This window comes from Temnothorax americanus, unplaced genomic scaffold (assembly GCF_048541705.1).
Source record: "Temnothorax americanus isolate GAGA-0224 unplaced genomic scaffold, ASM4854170v1 Scaffold1, whole genome shotgun sequence".
NCBI classification, from domain to species: domain Eukaryota; kingdom Metazoa; phylum Arthropoda; class Insecta; order Hymenoptera; family Formicidae; genus Temnothorax; species Temnothorax americanus.
The window spans coordinates 8,360,847-8,378,166 of record NW_027509230.1 but is presented as its reverse complement, the minus strand read 5'-3'; the positions used below and the strand labels follow the sequence as shown (position 1 = coordinate 8,378,166).

The 17,320-nt window shown below is 38.3% G+C and overlaps 1 protein-coding gene across 5 annotated transcripts in view; it reads left to right on the top strand.

Moving 5' to 3' along the window:
• LOC143896393 (protein Skeletor, isoforms B/C) overlaps nt 1-17,320 on the top strand; it is a 71,571-nt gene that overhangs the window by 6,600 nt on the left and 47,651 nt on the right. The window contains exon 1 of one of the 5 annotated variants that reach the window (XM_077406864.1): nt 13,505-13,709. The exons of 3 other annotated variants lie outside the window; for them this stretch is intronic. The gene's annotated coding sequence lies outside the window, so the exon portion shown is untranslated. Of the gene's footprint in view, nt 1-13,504; nt 13,710-13,730; nt 14,082-17,320 lie in introns of those variants that run through there. One more of the 5 variants, XM_077407611.1, reaches the window with a different exon arrangement.

Here is a 17,320-nt window from a genome sequence, read left to right as displayed (position 1 = left end):
TTTACGACGGGGCTGGCGCGCGGTGGCGGCCGACCGACGAAACCGGGGCGGGGGGGGGGGAAGGGGAGGCGAAGGAAACCCGGGGATTTATTGCACTCGCGAGCCCTTCTTTATCTCGTTTCTAAAGCTTCCGCGCCGGATTGGGAATATCGTGTTACTCCTTATACGTCGTAACATCCAGCGGGATCCGCTCCCGCGCCATTTCTTCCGCTCTGTCTCTCGATGTTCCCTTCGCTTCATCCCTCAACGTTGGCTTCCCGAAACCATTTATTGTTTCTGACCGTTGTTACGTATGTGTATTTTCTAAGAGGATATATCGTATGCGCTTTCGGTGAACGCGCGTTCCAATGAATCGTCTCTCGTTTTCCGTTTCTTTAGTTCTGAAACGGCGGAAATGTATTACAGAGGGTGTATTTCACCTCAAGTTTCGAGGTCCCGTATCTTGATCTTAAAGACAAGAAAAATAATATATGAAACAACAGGCTAGAAGAAAAAGTAATTAGTACATATATATATATATATATATATATATATATATATATATATTCAATGATTTTCAAATTCTAAGGTACTTTTCACGAAATACGGCGTCGAAACTTGAAGCGAAACACCGTGTATATTATTAAATTATGTAATCTACAAAAAATATTTCTCGGCTCAGTCTTACTCTGAGAACACTTTTCTGTTGCTTACGATAACGACGCGATATATATAGCTGTGTCAATTCGCGAAGCATTTTCAGATCGATGAGAAGTGAAAGGAAAAGATACCGTCTTCGATGGTATAATGTGTATTGAGTTGATAGAAATTGGTACGCGCGAGATCGAACTTATGGTGCTCGTATTGTTATTGAATTTACCTCCGGGGCTGGGGAAAGGGGGGAGAGGGAGGAGGCAGGTGGAAATGGTTAATAAAACTGTACTCTAAGTGGGACGAAGGATCTAATAAGTAGCTCGGAAAGCAGAATAGACTGCGCAGTGAATGGGAAGAAAGGCATCGTATAACGTCAAAGTAGCAAACGGGAAGTTTATAATGTCCTTTATAATGTCGAATTGTTACGCGAGGAAGACTTCAGGCTATACGGCGCTTTTGATCGGCGTAATAATAGTTCTATTAAGTTCGCTATCTGAATACCATCCAGCAACGAAATATACCTAAAATCGCTCGCGAGTAATCACTTTTTTGTGCTACATTCTTCTTAAGAGCAACACAAAGGAATAAGCGATACTAACAGAGTAGCAAAAATACTATTGTTGTGTAAGCGTTGGGTAAAAGTTCGCAAATGCGAGTTAAAACATTCCCTTGTCGTGAATCTTGTGCAATCCATCTGCAATACACAAAAAAAGATAAATGAGATGGCTCAATAGATTATGTCAATATGTAACTTTAACATTTCTTATACCTATTCATATATCTGAAAATTGAAGAATACAAACGTATTATTCCTTGTAGGGATTATTTTTTGTAAAGAACGTGGTGGATGTTCCTTACAAAACAGAGCGACGTACTAGACTAATTTCGTATCGTCTAGAAATCGGCGAAAAGATGGAAGGCAAGCCCTCGAAAATTGGCGTCCTACTTCTAACAGTGAGAACGGGTAGGGGAGGGGGGAGGGAGGGTGGTGGATGCACAACAGAAAGTAACGGGTAGAATAAGGACCGGGCGAAGCGGGAAAGGGTGATCGGAGAAAGGAGGGAGGAAAAAACTCCACCGCGGAGAGAAAACCGAATCAATAAACCTACGATCTCATCTCCTACCTTGCACCTAGTTATATAACGCGGGACGCATTAACGAGCCGCTCGTACCTCGCGAATTACCAATCTTAATTAATTAGGCAGCATCCTCGCGAACGTCTGCGAACTTTCACCGGTGACGCATCTAACGTGAAATGTTAACCGTTGAAAATAAAATTACTGATGTTTTTTTTTTAACCTATCGCGAGTTTGAATTTGTATTTGTTGCATAATGAACTGGCTCTTACAGTCTTTCGATTTTAATAATGTCTCGTGTTAATAATAACGCGAATATACAAAAACATATAATAAATAATACTTTATTTCACGCGTATATAATGCAATCGACGCATGCACGAATATTTGTAGAATTGTTTACTTGTAGGCGTAAATTAAATATAAATGAAGGTATACTTATGCTGCGCAGTACTAGTCTAATTAAACATGCTCATTATTTGCTTTGATTTGCAAATGATCACAATAGATCAATTACACACAATTTATATTTGAAAAATAAAATTGACAATAAAATTTGAAAATTTTTATGCAGTGCAATATATTTATTGATAAGAGCACATTTATTAATAAGCATGTGCTATAATGAGACAAGATGTTGAGATAGTTCTTTTTATATGTTTACAGTATTTTGTCACTTGTAATATGGTACGGCTAATTTTACGTTTGTTTCTAAATTCCGTAATGCTTTGATCAGGCTGTCGCTGACAATGTATCGCGGAGTTTCGATTTCCGTTGACCGTTCGAATCCTTAGAGACGTCATCGCTCTGTTACCTCTACTTACGGACCTTGTTAGCTTTAGCTTTCGCTCTAGGGCAAAGTAATTATTCCCGAAGTATACTCGAAGCTGTTTTCTCAGATAAATATGCAAAGAAGAATTGCGCTAGGTAATTTAACATCGGCACGTAATTAATATTTGCAGATATTTCTTTAGTACAAAAATCTGTATTATTGAAAGCATGCGTTTTGTCTTCGGCAGTATCTTTTGCCATTTGCCGAATTAAAAAATCGGATGACGGTCACGTTTTATCGAACTGATGTTGCCGCATAAATACATATATCTTCGTTTACGTTTATTTGTTAGATGGCTATAAATAATCATCTAAGTTTGAATAAAAGTTTCTTTGAAATATGATTTAGTCCGGGCATTCGTTCGGGATATAAAAAAATTATTTATGTATTTTACATCTGTCTTACGCAATTTATTATCTAGGAATCTCGAATTGTGATTCCGAAATAATTGTTGTCGATATCGATAAATCACGTTCGTTCACGATGACGGGAGAGCTGCGCTCGTTTATAGTAAAGTCAAAGAAAGGGACTCAAGAGCACATAAGGATGAAAAGCACAATGGTATTTGCCTCGAGTTTCGATCGGGGCGTTCATTGTCTTTTACCCCCTTAATTATCTTTTTAATATAGCTTACGTGCGCATATGTATATATTGTATATTTATTTGCCTCCCATTATATATATATGTGAATATTATTCACGAACTTTTACAACAAGGAATAATCTACAGAAACAAGATATATTTACGAGTTTAGAATAGTTTTATATTACTTTCCATTTTCCGATATTTATTCATATTGATATAATATAATTAATGAAGAAAATTAAATAAAATAAGAAAATTATTTATGATTTATGAGTGAAAAATAATATTTGCCGCTATTCTTCGGTATAACTGTCAGATACACAATGTATAATATACAGTTTCGATTTTATGAAGTACTTAATTCAATAAGAAATTAAAATCAATATACATCCCAAGTTTCTTATTAATATTAATTTTTTGTAATAATTAAAAATTTTTGCATTAAGGAATTTTACTAAATTCAAAATTACTAAATTTACTTTAGGAACTCTGTTGCTAACGTATATCTTAAGTGTACATTTTATGTACAACTAAATTTGAAATTCAAATTAAATATTTACATTTATAAACAGTATATGAGATTTTTTCTCAAATTACTTTCTGTCTTCGTTTGTTTTTTGCTCGAGGTAGATCGTTCGGCTGTTAGTTACATTGATAGTCAGAGTCTATTGTATAAATCCACAGTGGTCACGTGCCAGAGTAGCTAGCTCAAAAGACCTCCCTTGGGAAGATATTAAACTTCTGACACAATATACCGGGCGCATCTCCGCACCGTACCGGGGGCGAAACTCGTGAAACAAGAACGCGAAAATTACGCTTAACAGCGTTTTGCTCTCCGTCGTCACGAGAATCATTTAGACATTTAGGTAAGTTCATTATCGTACTTAATTAAGGCAACATAAATATCTCTCTCGTGTTGCGTTTACTTTCTTTTCCTGTTCTTTAAATTAATAAAATTAAATATTTATTGTCATTTCATCTCGTAATAATCTCATAATAACATACCGCTGAAAATTGACAGTTCAATAGCGATGGCCCCGAGCAAAAAAGGGGAACGCCATATCGATTATTAGCTCGATTATTAGTGTTACTTTTACCGTGACTTCACACAAATGCTCTGCCATAATAATTCCTGATGTATACCTATTTTTTCTCGACGAGGTTTTTTACGTACAGCACTAATTATAATATCAACAAAATCTATACTTTATTATCAAACCATATTTTTGTAATTTTTTTTAAGTGAATTGAGTTATTCTTAAAGCGGAAATACATATCTTTTTAATTTTCAGTATTAGATGATTTCAGTGTTAAATGATAACGAAGAAAGAGGAGGCGTCAGATTTAGATTTCCTGTTACTACATAAAATTTACATGAAGATAAATAAGATTGAAATATTATTTATTTACATCTCTAAAACTTTAATTTAAAATTTGTTTTGATTGCTTATAATTTAATCGCTTTACAACATTTTTATTAAGAAAAACATTGACATATGGCATTTGGAACATTTTGTATAATTTCAGTGAATTCGTAACTTACAATATTTTCTCATTCGAGCATTATTCTCCTAAGTCGATATTCAAAGGTCTCTTATGACTTATGACACCGATTCGAGATATAGTCGCTCGCAAACATATCGCGTGCATAAGCCGAGAAAAATCGAGAGACAGAGATGCACGAAACTCATCGTGAGCGCGTGAAAAGCGCTCGTCTCATTTCCTTCGCGAAATGTCGTTTTAGATTTGTCATCGCGCGCGTGACGCGCGCTGCGAAAAAATCAACAGCAGGTGGAATGGAGATACGTGGTGTGTGACACAGACGACGGCCGGGAGAAATGGACCTCCTCGCTGCCGAGAGGTCGGAATAAAATAAGACAAAAGGTTTCGAGGGGAGCTTTGGAGCTCGCTCTACGAGATTCGTGCGTGTGTAGGCTAGGTGCGGCACAAAGCCGCAGTTCGAGCTTTTTTTTTAATTGTGCGTCCTGCCGTACCGCGCGCTCCCGCCCCCGGTGTCTTCGTTTCGATCCGTTTCTTTTTACCGCGTTGACCTACGATCTGCGACCCCATTACTTTCGTTCTTCGTATAGGGCAAACGCTTCTTTCCTATCTTCGGCGGCTTTAGAGAGGTCCGCTCGATCGTTTCGCTTCCGCAGAGCTTCCGAAATAACCGAGAGATTGGCACATAAATGTCCATGAAAAGGACGGAGAGATATCTCATGTTATAACATCACGTTATATCTAACATCTCATGATTCTCTGGGTTTTTCTTCTTTAAACTATTTTTAAAAGCGTGGTCTCAAAGTATTTTTCTGTAATTTAAAAAGCACGCACTCTCTATTTCTTTGTTTTATTTTATGCTGTGTATATGATATTCAATATACAATAAAGATATTGCGAAAGCAACGATAAAGTATTATACTAGTGTTTAATTCAATTGAATCGTGGATTTGATAAAATCAATTAATTCTGTCTAAATTTTATAAGTATGCCAGATTTCCGGCAAAACAGAGCTCAGGAGGTTGGAAGCGCGTTAATAATATTTTAAAGAGAAATATTCAATTCTCACCCTATCCCATGATTAATACATTTTCCAAAGCACGAAATATGGAAAATTCGTGCTGGGGAGCGATCTCCAAGAGCGTTACGTAATCGGTTGAGGGTTTAAATCAAGGGCAGGATTTCTGAAACACCCTGTGTACCCGGTACACAGATCGGTGTATTCTACGAAGGAATCGCAGCCGGAGTGGGATCGACTAATTTGAAATTCAGCCCCGTACCCTCGGCGCTCGTCGCACGAGCGGGCTTGACGCCTATTGTCGAGAGGAAGGGAACAGGAGGAACGTCGAGACGCGGAAACGCGGATCTCCGGGGAGTGGGTACATTATTACTTTTTTCTTCTCTCTCTCTCTCTCTCCCTCTCTCTCTCTCTCTCTCTCTCTCTCTCTCCCTCTCTCTCTCTCTCTCTCTCTCTCGGCGTAAAACCAATAGCGACTCCGGCGAAATGACGATATGATTTTCTCGTCGCGGAAACGAATTTACGAAACCATGAATAACGCGGTCCGCGTTAGAGAAGGTGCTGCGAATTTATCGGCGTGTATGCGCGCCCGTGCGTGAAGTACCTCCATGGCGCGGGGAAACCCGGGACAGGTTTTGGACTTTCAAAGCTCTCGAGCTTCGAAGAAACCCGATACGACTTAATACGATTCCATAATTCGCGCGAAAATTCGTCGGGATATTTATTAACCGCGGCGGTATACCGGTGTAGCCGCGGCGCGCTATTTCGTTCGGAGAATTGATTATACGAATTTCGTTCGTTTTAGATATCAGAAACGCGAGAATAATACTTAATACTCTTCATGAGGAAGTTACTTTTGTTTCCTAATAGATTTTCCAAAATTAATGCAGACAAATTTCTCTTTAATTGCAAGTTAGCAAGAACCTCGCGTGATACATAAAAAAGTTTCCATTAATTTTAATTCTAAAATTTGTTCATTGATTCACTAAGAATTGTCAGTAATGAACGCCCAGATAAATGACACAGTGATTAAATTGATATTTAAAGATTCACTCTTTGAATCCCGTATATATGAAATTATTATGTAGCTTTTTATCAAATTAAAGGCGAGATCGATAATAAATACATAAAAAGTGTGTGGGTAATATTTCATTCGACAAATTTTTCAAACGTATTGATTGGCTACAAGATAGAGGACTTCTAGAAACTCGAGAACTTTTCTATTTTGTAGCCAATTAACATATGCTTAAAAAATTTGTCGTATATGAAATATCAGCCTGTCAATGCAAGTTCGCAGGACACAAGTGTGCATCATAGATTTCATTCTTAATATTGACAAAGAATATCGTAAGGCTATAGGATCGATATCACTGGTTTAGTGGTAATACGGAGCGTAAGTTCACAAAAAGTAGAAAATCACGTGACGGTTTGGCCGATAGGAGAAAAAGATAAACGAGAATATAAGAGAAAGAGAAAGTGCGCTAGGAAGACGGGAAGAGGAAGCGTGGGAGAGCGTTCGTAACGCTCTTGAACGAATCGGCGCGGCGAGGCGAAGCAGCAAAACGGGAATATATACATTACCCAAGGCATTACGGAGCAAGAAGTTCATTTCTCATTGAAATACCGTCATATTTTCAGCCTGCCCGCGTAACGCGAGCACCGAATCTACGATTCGATGCCATTTCGCTGTCGCTAAGAAGTAAATGTGAAAAATGAAACATTTTTATAGGAAGAACAGGCCCGAGACGCCTCGGTATAGATCATGCTTTGAAAGAGCTTACTACGAGCTGATTCATGTGAGAGATATCTTTCTGTATATATTTTCAAAATTATTGCTACGTTTACTGATATTATTTACGGATAATATATTTTACCCAGATCCAGCCGTGGCAAAAAATGATGTAACTGATCACGTGCGAATGCTACATTATTATATTTTTAAGACGTGCATTATTTCTGAATATCTGACGGAGAAAAACGGGGTTTTTTATATTCATACTTATTTGCATTTGTGCATTTATCATTAAATGTTTGTGGGGGATTACCGTGTAATTTGCATTTGTACATTTCGTGTAATTGCTGTATGAGAAAAAAGGTCTTTTAATGTAATCGTGATGAATTAGATCGTGACGTCATAAAAAGCTGCAGAACATCAGAAGTTCGCGATAGTTTGGCGCGACGCGACAACATTTCAAACTAATATAATTGAAATATTCCTACTTTGCAATTTCGTAATTAAATTCTTAATTAAACGCGTATCTCTCTTTCCCTATTGCATCCAGGAAGCGATCACGCGCGCCTGATGGACGTGCATACGGTCATATTCTCTCAATCGTATCTATATATCTGTCTTGCCTATGTCGTTTGGAGCGCAATGAAATGTTTAATTAAATCACACAATGACGGCCCGCTGATGCGGTATCGCACTGGTATTAGCAAAACTGCCAATGCGATTGTTTAACGCGGTTGCAGAAAGTTTGACATATATCTAGATTCTATCGTTGTCCTGTTAAATTTTCACGGTGTCGTTCGTTTACGATACGATCAAGACCCACTTTGGTGTGACATTGGACGTCGGATCTTTTCAGTTTTGCGATCTATCTTAGATTTTCATTGTTTAAGTTAAAACTTAATTTCACTGATACTTATAACTGTTCTCAATTACTAAAAATGAGATGAGATAGAATCATGCATAGGTATAGGTAATAGTGTGGAACTGATACATCATATTGTGTATTGATGTGTCAGCTCATCAATGTATTGATGTGTCAGCTCTACACTTTATATATTTATATATTGACATTTGATATCATTTATTGATAAATATATTATTGCAAAACATTTTCATACTTTTATCTGTGCCGATATGTGGAAAACTGAAGATATAAAGGTAAAAGTTATGTTTTTTATATTTTTAAATATTTTGTGAAATTAAATATCTGCCGATTTTGAGGAATTGTCTAGATTTTTATTTTCCTAAATGCTAAAATGTATCAGACGTGTATCAACTATTAATTTTGTTATATACCATTCTAACTGGAAATTATATACTTTTAGTTTTATATTATATCTTTTCGACTTAGCGATGTTAATCTATCCGTGATTCCATCATAGCTCATTTTTAGTAGATCGAAAGAATCAGTTAAATTAAATTTAAATGTAAACGACATCGGAATGAAACAAACATTTTTTAGAATTCAATCAAAGAGAGATGTAGCGTGGAGCCGTAACAAGGTGTTGGTGTTCATATATTCTATACTTCCGTAAAGAATTAACGAATTGTATATAATGTACATACTGTACATATACATATATTCCAACTTAATAGACTGCGCGACGCAAATTTGTCGGACTTGAAACACAGCTGTCTCTTGGAACATTAAAAACCTTTTCCTACTCGGAATTAAACCTACACTATTTAATTGTTTAAAAAGCGTAAAGAATTTATTGCGAAAAATATTACTTCAGCCAGGATGGCTGTTACGGCTCCACGCTCCATCTTTCTTTGATTGATTTCTAATCTTATGAGCCTTTACTGTTATATTTTTTAGAATATTCTGTATAAGATAAACTGCAGAACTGAGAATTGAAATGATTAAAAAAGACTTTTTGTGCAATTTCCAGTTCATTATTACACCAAGTTTTGTCGCATAGGTGCGAGCTTTATTCGCAGTAGCTGAATAACTTTTGAGTGAGTTATTTTCCCGATATCTCCCAAAAACGTTATTTTTTTTATGTCGATACAACACGCGATTACAACGTTCATCGCTCGAGAGCGATCGCGCGCGAAGGAAGCACCATCGAAAATAGTATATAGCGCCTTTTATGCGTGTCACGCGGTGAAAGCGACAAACTAGGTATATGTCCCTCGCGCGAGAGTCTTTCTTCCTCGATTTCTCTCTCTCTCTCTCTCTCTCTCTCTCTCTCTCTCTCTCTCTCTCTCATATCTACGTTCTATTCGTGAGACAATTCGTTTGCCTTTTTGAGATAGACGTTCATATGCGTAAATCACGGCAACATTGACATCGTTTCCGGGCACCGCGCTTTCTACGAGCCTTTTGAGTACAGCGTCCACGAGTGTCGTTTGACCCGTCGAAAGCAATAATTTTATCCGTCCGTATCGGCGGCCGAACGTACTTAAAAAAGCGCGTAAACACGAGCGATCGAAAGAGCTGTTGACGTACTTATCGCTAGTATTTTGCACGCGCGTGTCTCATCGTCGAGAGGCTCGCGCGCGTCTATATTTTTGCAAACTGCATCGCGCAATTAGAAATATATTTAGAACGATATTTATTATTTATAAAACATTCTTCTGTTTTGTGATGTGAAAAATTCAATTCAGAAAGAATTAAATTCAATTTAGATCTCACGGCATACGTTTTTTCTATTTCAAATACAAATGTGTCTGAATTAATAGCAATATTCGGGGAAATTGACATTTGAAAAAAATAATACTCACGCGCGTAATATACGATTATTTTATACGCGTGAAATAATTACGATTGATTTTTTTTCCCAAATAACAAGTAATGATCGATAAATAACGAACCATTCACTTCCCACCGTTGCTCTTCTAGCCTCCATCTACCTCCGTTGCTGTTTCTTCGTTGTACTCACACAACACTCGCGAAAACACAGTTAATTACGATCGCGCGCTCTAATAATCAGAATACGATAATTGCACGGCACTTTGCACGGCACTCCTGACGTTAATCGTATATGCGACGTGCACTTCACTGCACGGCATTACGACGAATGAATAAGCAAGTACGATCCGCGTTAATTACAATTCACTCGATACACGAGCCGTTTCCTAAATTAGCACGACGAATAAACCTACCGAATGGTGACAGATAAAAAAAAAAATTATTTATGTACGAATGGCAGATTTATGTTTCTGATTTCTGACAAATATCAAAATATGGAAATTAATCGCGATAGGGCTTATTAGTACACACATGGTATACCCCCTTCTCCTTCTAACTCGCTGAGATAGAAGGAGAAGGGAGTATACGTGTGTGTATGTTCACTCGGGTGACGTTTCCGAACGTAGCCTAAAAGCGTCGCCGTCGTGACGCTCGAAGTCGATCCGTTCCGTGCACACGAATCGTTGATCACGGGTATATTAATTCGTCGCGCGGATTTAGTTGATATTCGCTAATTGTTCGCGATCGCGCTTCGAGGGATACCTAATAATGCTACGAAAAGCGGAACGACTCGCGCTTGATGGTTCGAGTGTCGAAGCGCGAATTGTATAGTGTGTTGTATGTACCACGACATGTTTAACTTACTGCGAAATAAAATATACGCCGAATATCCTGTTCATTCCGACTGCGATATATATATCATACAATTAATAAAAATAAATTAACAGTTAACGAAGACGTAATGGACTGGTCGAAGATACACAATTGAAAATTCAACGGTTGCACGCAGTACGTTTCGAACGCGTAAATCTCGCGAAATACATGTATTATCGACAAATGATTGATGTATCATTTTCCGTCACTTATTAAAGCTGGATCTGATGATTCGTGTATCGCTTCGCGCTCTCAATTGAAAAATGGCGGGTAAATTGCATTTTACAACGGCGCAAATTCACTACGCGAGATATATTCGAATCCTCGCCTCGCCTCGCTGAGGAAATAATTGTCGCCCGTAAATATCAGGAAGCAACAGACTAATTTCCATTCCTTATCACTTCGGTTCCTACCTCACACGAGTAAACCGCGCGAAATAACCGCTCTGATAATCGTCGCCTCGACACGCCTACAAATCGTGGGAATTAATTTACCGCGCGGGCCGACAATCGCTATAATTGTTCGTGATCGCGTTTATTTTCGGTATTCGCTGTGATTGCGTTTCAAAAGATGATATGATAACGCTATACTATACGCGCGGAACAGTTCGAGTGTCGATGTCCGAATGATAGCACGGCGACCTTGCGTATACAAGTACGTTATACGTTATGTATAATTGTCGAGAGATATATATACGTTGTTAGTGTATCGTGGCCAAGTAATATTTAACGTATCATGAGATAAATGTATGCCGAATATTCTGTTTCTTGTATTCTAAATTAACTTCGATGCTCGGATTGTATATTATCGGATCATTAAAATTTTTATCGTTCATTTGAAGAAAAAAATTTTAAAGCGATTTATTATTGTCATTATCAAATTTTATCATTGATTTATTATCTTTATCAGATAATAAAACGGCGTAAATTTAATAAATCAAGAATTTTTCTTGTCGATTTTAATATATCGGGAAAATAAAATTTAATCTCGTCGCAAAAATATGGTGGCTCTTTGTCGTCATTTTAGAATTTCACTTCTGTCGGTATGTAAAAAATTTTAGAATAAAAGAAAAATGCTATAAATTGTAATTTGTATTTTGCGGTATAAATACAGTTATACGGATATAAGCGTGTAAATTCTGCGCGGCCAACTTTAATCGTTTATAACTTGAAAACTATTATAATTTCTTGACGTTATCGAGATTTTCAAACGTAATTAATCTTTAGGATATTAAAGAATTGCATGACGATCGTGATGGGATTTTGTATAGAATGAAAGGCGTTCTTTCTCTCTCTTTTCTTTCTTTTTGTCTCTTTCTTTCTTCCTTTCTCTTTATTTGATAAGCTGCATTACTTAGATTAAAGCTATTAAAGCATAATATTGGATTTGAGACATCTTAACTCGAAAAACTGAACGTTTAATGAATCAGTGGATGTCGAACTTTTTACGATGGAACAAAGGCGATGGAACCTTAGCAAGGAAAATCAATTATTACCGTTGAGTTACAGATGCATATACGTGTGTATGCAAATACAATTGTAATGAATAGTGAGGAAGAGATTTGTATTTTGATTCTGAAACGAAAAAATCAGTATTTCCACGAGAATAAATATTTTTCCGTTCCTTTATTCGAGATATGTTAGAGCTATTCACAAAGTAAGCTCGATACAGAGGCGTAGTAGATGCAGAAAGGCATATGTACCTACAAAACAAAGATAAAGCAACGGCAAGATACGTCGAATGGCGCTGAGTTTCCGAGGAGACGCATACTCACTGTAGATTTCGTCATCTTGGAAAGTCGCGCTGTTGTCTAACTCTTGACGTTTCAACCTTACTTGCAAAGTAAAAAACCTACGCGAGGAGAACGGGAGGATGTCTGCTTCATACAAGAGAAAGTGACTCATTTACGCAGAGTGACTTCTCTACAAACGCGCGCGGTCGGAATGTCCCGAAATTCAGCCGGATTAGATAGGAAGGTGCATTCGCGCGCGCATAGAACGTAAAAAAGGGCAGAGGACAAGAACTGTGCTTGGAACGGTCCGGAGGTACCTAACGCAAGAAGACGCAATCTATACGAGCGTTCCGCAAAGGGTATACCCTTTGCCCCGCGCGCGCTTCTCGGATGGAGGAAACTCCTCGACTCCGTGTTTGCGGTCCGCTGCTGCTAGTCCGAATTTCGCCGTTTGGTGTTCTGTATCGCATTAGATAGGAGTCCCGTCGCGGCCGGCGACGGATAGGATGGGTGGAGAGGAAGAGGAGAGAAGAGAGCAACGGCGCGGCGCGGCGGAGAGATCGGGGGCTCTCGGGAGGGATAGAGAAAGGCGAAAGGCTCGCGCGGGGTTGCAGGATGGTAGCGGCGATGGTAATGACGACGGCGCGAGCGATGGCGAGAAAAGGGTCGCGGGGGGATAGGACAAGGGTGGAGGAGAGGAGGGCGCACCGCAAGCTCGAAAGTTGGGAAAAAGCCAAGGAAGGGGTTGTGCTTGGTGCGCGGGCCAGCCGGAGGGCGCAAGCTCCGGGTCTTCCTGTGCCCTCCCACTCGGCCTCGCGATAGGTGGAGCTTTCCTGCCCGCCAATACATGTCCCGGGAAACGCGTACTCTCGCTCCCGAGCGGCGCGAGTAGTGCCGAGCCGCCGCCACCGCCACCGTCAGTCCTTCCACATCCACGAAAACGCGCGTCCCACGGTGGTGGTACCGTGGTGTGTGGTGGCCTCTCGGCGCCGGCTCCGCTGCTGCTGCTGTCGCGCCATGCGTGGCTGATCAGGTCAGAAAGGGTTGTTGGGGCCTCGGTGAGAGAGGATAACGCGCGCGCGAGATAAGGCCGCGGAACACCACCCGAGCGCGCCGCGACCGCGGTGATATAACCGTCGGCGAAGGGCGGCCAGGAGTCCGTCGAGTGACGGAATGATATATCGTAGGGATGTACATATGATCGTAAGGGTTGGGTCGGCAGGTGAAAATTAGCGCGAACTCACATCGTACGATGTGCTGTGTGCGCGAAGAGAGATGTCGGTGAACGTAAGAATAGTTCTGATAATGGTGGACCGATGTGCGCGGAAAGGTCGGTTACGTGACGGCACGAAGAGGGTGAATCTCAGTTATTCCGGGTCTGGTAGAAGCGAGTTGTGCTACTGAGGTATCGCATTCGTGACGGAACGTCGGAATTATGCAATAATAATTATCTCGTTTCGGAGGATATTTTACCGATGACGGAAACTTATACATACATGTGTTACATTATAGCATTCTCAAAAAAATAGTTTGACTGAAATGGATATTCTCTTCCTCTTGTTTAACTTCTTAAGAAGAAGAAAATGGTTTGATAATAATCGAGGAGTGATCGCGTGATGTGTGTGTGTGTGTGGTATTCCAAATAATATGATACAATACAGTATATATTAATTTTCGATTTTGATTGTTAGCATGATGTCTAAAATTGTGCGAATAACGTTTAATTAATTTTCGCAAAAGCCTGGTTAGGATTATGCATCCATAATGAATAAATTCTATAGCTAAACTTCTTTCTCCTTTAATTTGCTCTTTATTAACAGTGCACATTATGTTATACAAATATAGTCTCAGTTATGTTTTATATGTTGCATATGAGATATATTAATGTCACATAGAGAATTAACACTGCTCATTAAGTTTCTTAGCGGTTTTATATTTTACGATCGTTGCGTGACAATTTAGCATTTAGCATGCTCTCGTATAAAGTTGTCAGTGTAGAAAAAAGTAGCGATCGCGATAAAGATACAAAATTCTCAATAAATTACCGGTTTGTATGATTTGTATCCTTGCATAAACGACTTAACGGTAATATGTTAAGGCGCGTAAATTAATTGGTGCGCGTGGAGTTCTTAAAGCATTCCAGTAACTGTAAGCAGTTACATATATCCGAACACGTATACAAAATTTTATAAATGTATGGATTCAGCGTTGCTGAATATATACATACATATATATATGTGTATATACGGATCGATTGCATGACATTTCATTGCAGTAATGAGAAATTCGTGAAACTAAAGTAATATCGTAACATTTATATGGTCGTAATTAATAAATTCGTGAGAAATATAAGTATCATAATGATGGAAAGCATATCATAATTAATTTTAATATAGTCAAGAAAAAACGCGTAATTCCTAGTATAATTACTGGAGTTTTTAAAGAGACAACTTATATGACACATTGATGAAATTTGAAATCTCACACATTTCTGATAATAAATAAAAAATACAAAGGTATAAGAATATGAAACGGAACTCTCTAAACACCTGAATCAGTGAATAGTCACTGATTCAGATTTAGACAGAATACGAACCAAGAATTAGGTATTAAATAGAAAAAGAATTTTGAGAATACCCATGTAGGGTTGGTCAACTTGGCCAAACATCGTACCAATCTCGAACATATATCAGTACCCCGATATAAGTAAAGCTGATTGGCCAAAAGGTGGCCGAACTGTGGAGCTTAACCATCGCGCGAGATTGGCAACCGATATAACCAAACTTTTGATTCTTCGATGGGCCAATCTTGAGCCAAACACTGGCTTTATTTATGTACGCCAAAGTAGGTTCATCTACGTTGACCCAAATATCGGCCTCGATTAGAATTACCAACGTTGGTGACAAGATTTTTGGCCGAATATTGGCCGAATTTATATGGCGTCTAACTTTAGATATGCGATAACGCACCAAACAATGGCCACGTTACCTACCTCGGCAAACCCTACATGGGTAACAGTAATAAATTGATAAAAAAATATTCACTGTTTTACAACGAAGAAAGCGAGTAAAATTAACGCGAAAAATTTATGTGAGAAAGTTTGCAAAATACTTGGATACATTAATTGAAACTTTTTTATCGCGATGTAAAGTTACGTGCAACAGCAAAGTAACATCACGTTATTTACATGTGCATTTTTATAACGCTTTTATTCACGATCATTCGAAATAAACTTCTTTTTTCGAGAAATGCATCGCGATAGATGGAAATTACTTCCGACTGAAACGCTGCCAAAATGCGGGGTGCGGGGTGTGTCTATACCGCGTGTGCTATCGAGCGATAGAAAGAGATTATATGTTCGTAACGATACATAGCAGGAAATATTTGGTACGATATGCATTTGAGCGATATTGCATTCGTTGTTTTTCCTAGATAGCTAAAAAGCCTGATATGTCCAGAGGATAAATCGAAAATCTAAACAACGTGAAAGATAAATTTAAAATACAGCTTCGATGCATGTGTATAAAAATAAAAAGAGACGTTTGCGAAGAAAAGAAAGAAAGTATAATTTATAATATATCTCTAAAACGCGACCCTACTTTCGTGTGCATGTAATTTTTACATCGAGTTCCAAAATACGAGACAGATTTTTGAATCGCGTGAATCTTATTTTATTTCATATTTTCGAAATTTCACGAATGTTACGCGTTACGTTAACCTGTTAAAAAAAAAATTTTTTACTGTGGAAAATTTTATCCTCGAACTTGTATAGTTTATTGAAACGGCCATATAAACTGTTTTTATTAATTACATTTTGCTTCCATTATCTATCGAAATTCAATAATATGCATGTCGCGAAACGATACGGAAGACAGCGCGTGAATAAATTGCTCTTTGACGACACCAATGACATTTTAATCGTTGACTTGTATTACACTTAACTCTCTCTCTCTCTTTCTCTCTCTCTTTTCCTACAATTTTGGTGCATAACGTACTATATCGTGGAAGGCAAGTAAATTTAGGTAATGAGACTTTCCAAACATGTTAGCATGAGCTCTTGTTTGCCAGATGCGCTAACACATAAATTCCTGTTTGCCGCAGCACATAGCAGCTACGAAATATACTTCAACGGATGCTTGCAAAGCACTTTGAACATACCTTATGATGTGAATATAGACCGATTTCTCTTAGGTATATATTTTACGCGATTTCATGAATAAGTGTCTTCGGCGACTAATAATTTCAAATGTTTCCTGTTTTTTAATTAGTTTTTTTTTTTATTTTTTCTACTTTTGCTGCAGCATAACTGACATACCGAGAGCAACGCAAGAAGAAATAATGTGAGATATAAAACGCAAATATGGAAGGAAAATGAATTTAAAGCGCTTATTAATAAACCACAGAGCCTATATGCATTGGCAAATGTAAACCGAGCTAATGAGTAACAAGATAAATACGCACTCTCAAGTTATATATATGAACTAAATTTCCGAGATCGTTATATATAGAGAAACTCTCCGTGTTGTAAGATACTCTCGTATGGCTTTTGTATCCCACAAGTATGATCTTCGGGTAACGGTAGATCGTATATACACGAGTTGTGAGCTGGGTGATCGCGCGAGAAAGGTGTGCCGCGCGATCGAC